Here is a 3,497-nt window from a genome sequence, read left to right as displayed (position 1 = left end):
TTTTGTTAGGAATCCTAGTTAGATTCTAGTTTCTATTTTATAGGTTTTATTAATTAGCTTCTTACTTAGATTAGGATTAGGTTGTTTTATTATAAATACATGAATGTGGCTGAACAGAAAGGAGACAAAGATTGAAGAGAAAAGAGTTATAGATAAAGCTGTGAGATGCGGCAACGGTGAGATACCATGGGTGAGAAGCCCTGGGTAAGAGGATGATGGGCTGAGATAGCTGATGCTATTCCCCCTTCTATATCCTTTTCTTCTTCTTTTTCGTATCCTTTTATGTTCTCCTTCATATGTAAACAAAAAATAACAATAAAAGAGTTTTAGTTATTTAATTTTTGTTCTTTTATTGTATTGATCCTGCTGCAATCGATCTCCCGCTAGTTTCCTTGGTTTGAGGTCGAGTTTTGCATTAGAAACGGTCCACTACAACCATGATAGAGTCATACCGTTCCCTAGTAGGAGGCAACCCAAGAACAAAATCCATGCTGATATCAACCCATGGTGAATGAGGAACCAGAAGTGGTGAGTAAAGACCTGTGTTCTGCTTGGTACCCTTAGCCAACTGACAAACCCGACACCTCTTGATTACATGATCTACATTATTGGCAATGCGCGGCCAATAGTAATGATCTGTAACTTGTAGAATGGTCTTATTCTTCCCAAAATTTTCTCCCAAGTCTCCTCCATGTAACTCCTGAATAATGTGATGGCATAGGGAAGAGTCTAGTGTACACAGTCGTGTTCCTAAGAACAAGTATCCATCATATGTTCGTGGATTTACCTCCTCCATGTAACTCCCTAATAATGTGATAGCATAGGGAAGAGTCTGGTATACACATTCATGTTCCTAAGAACAAGTATCCATCATGTGTTCCTGGATTCACTTTATTCCGAACTCAAAGTAAATCCAGGTCAGTCAGGGATACCAGTTCCCTTGTTTGAAATTCGGGTTCTGACTTCAGGCACAACAAAAACTATCTACTTATTGAGGAGGCTCATGGAAAGGTATAGAGATTGCAAGAAGGATCTCCATATGGTCTTCATTGCCCTGGAAAAAGCCTATGAGTGAGTCCCTAGAGATCTAATCTAGCATACTCTGGTGAAGAGAGGAGTGTCGAGTAAATATGTGCAGATAATTAAAGATATGTATGAGGGCGTGGTAACTAGTGTAAGATCTGTGGGAGGTCAGGGCAAGGAATTCCCAATTATGATTGGGTTACATCAGGGATCCGCCTTAAGCCGTTATTTATTTGTGCTTATCATGGACGAACTAACCAAGAGCGTTCAAGATGAGGTCCCGTGGTGTAGGTTTTCGCTGATGATATTGTTTTGGTAGATGAGACAAAAGAAGGGATTAACGCTAAGTTAGAGCTATGGAGACCAACCTTGGAAACAAGAGGCCTTAAGATTAGTACAACGAAGATGGAGTATATGATGTGTAATTTTAGTCACAATATGATGGAAACTGATATGGTGCAAATTGAGGAAAGAGAGATACCCCGCAAAATGACTATTTTAGATATCTGGGGTCTCTCATAAATAAAGAAGGTGACATAGAGGATGATGTTTCACAGAGAATTAAAGTGGGATGGATGAAGTGGAGAGGTGCGTCCGGAGTGCTATGTGACCGACCGACCGACCATGATGTTTGGCTATTAAGAAGTGCCATATTGATAAGCTTTGTGGAGTAGAGATAAGGATGTTAAGATGCATGTGTAGAATGACAAGGAAGGATAGAGTATGAAATGAACATATTAGATTGGACTTGGGGGTAGCCCCGATCAATGAAAAACTGTGAGAGAGTCGTTTAAGGTGGTATGGTCATATTCAATGGAGACCTAGGGATGCCCCAGTAAGGAGGAGTGATATGGTTCCGATTGAAGGAGCTAAAAGAGCTAGGGGTAGACCTAAAATGACCATAAGAGAAGTGGTGAGGAAGGACATGTATAGGCTAGGGCTTGTTCCAAGTATGACCTCGGACAGAGCCTATTGGAGGGCAAGGATCCATGTTGTAGACCCTATTTAGCTGAGATTCTCCTGATGGGCTGGGCTATGCCTCTTTTCCTCTTACTTTCTTTCATCTGTCATCGTTCATTTTTCTATTTATTTCCCAACTTTCATTTGTCCTTTTCCATTTTCATCTCTCATCTCTTTCCCCATCTCTCTTCTTTTTAATTTTATTTATTTATATATAGAACTCTGTTTACCCTACTTTGTTTTGTTTGGATCCATGTAGCTGACCCCATAAAGTTGGGATAAGACTGAGTTTGTTATTGTTGACAGGGTCCAAGGTGAAAAGAAAAATCATAGGCATATTGAATCGTCTAACCCAAACCCAAATTTGTCCCCCCACCCACCTTTTTTTTCTCTTTTGCTTGCCCAAATTTGACTGACATTACTACACTACTCCTAATGGTGCACAAACTCGGCTATAGAACTATTGGCATTTCTTATGGTTATGACTTGTAAACTCTGCAAAGTAGGTTGATAATGGTTTTGAATTCTTGTAATTTTTCACATATTGTGTACAGTGAGTGAGTACTGATATACAGGTCTATACAATGTTTTGGTTACAAGGAAACTCCTAGAGATTATGATATAAGAGCTGACTATATTTGAATTAAAAAAATCGGAAATTCAAAATGAAGATATCTTACAATGATGGGATAACGTTCAGGTTGTTGTAACCTGATCGTTATCCCTAATAGGCCCACAAGCGAAATGGGGACGGAGTAACTGTGAGCTTGGCATGGAGAGAGAGAAACTGCTTCGAGCCAAGGCCCTTGGTCATGAGATCTGTGGTTTGGTCCAGAGCAAAAATGAATCAAATATAAAGCGCCTTACGAGCAACCTTTTCCCGAACAAAATGAAAGTCGATTTCAATGTGTTCCATGTGGGCATGGAAGGGGATTGGCAGTCAAATAGGCAGCACCCAAGCTGTCACACCATAGAATGGGAGGATGAGGAAGCCGAACATGCAGGTCACAGAGAAGTGTTTGTAGCTGTAGGTACGAGGGCTGACATCCATCCTCTCTTATTCGTGATCCGTCTGGATGGACCGGACCTAAACTCGACGATTTCTTTTTGTGCGCGTCATCAGGAGAGAGGGATAAAGGTTCCCACTTCTAGGAGTCACTAGCTAGATGAGGGTTTAAGACCCATGAATGTGTCTTTCTTTCTAATGTCTCCTGAGCACCAAAGGATTTGAGATTCTGGGGCACTTTTCTGGGATTTTTCCTTCTCTCTCTTCATTTTTACTTTTTCCCCTTTAAACTTACAGATACCGTCCATCTTTCATATATATGGTCAACGGGCTTCTGTTGAGAGAGTTTTCTTTGTTACAGTTTTGTTAGGGTGCTTGGTCATTTCTTACTAGGATTCTGGAGCACTGTCGGAAGCTTGGTCATTTTTGATTTGTTAATGGACAGGGAAGTTGTGTTTTTTGGGTGAATAATAGGGAAGTTCTAAGATCTGCTTATTTGTTGAAACAG

Source organism: Telopea speciosissima, chromosome 4 (genome assembly GCF_018873765.1).
Source record: "Telopea speciosissima isolate NSW1024214 ecotype Mountain lineage chromosome 4, Tspe_v1, whole genome shotgun sequence".
Taxonomy (NCBI): domain Eukaryota; kingdom Viridiplantae; phylum Streptophyta; class Magnoliopsida; order Proteales; family Proteaceae; genus Telopea; species Telopea speciosissima.
This window is presented reverse-complemented; position numbering follows the sequence as displayed.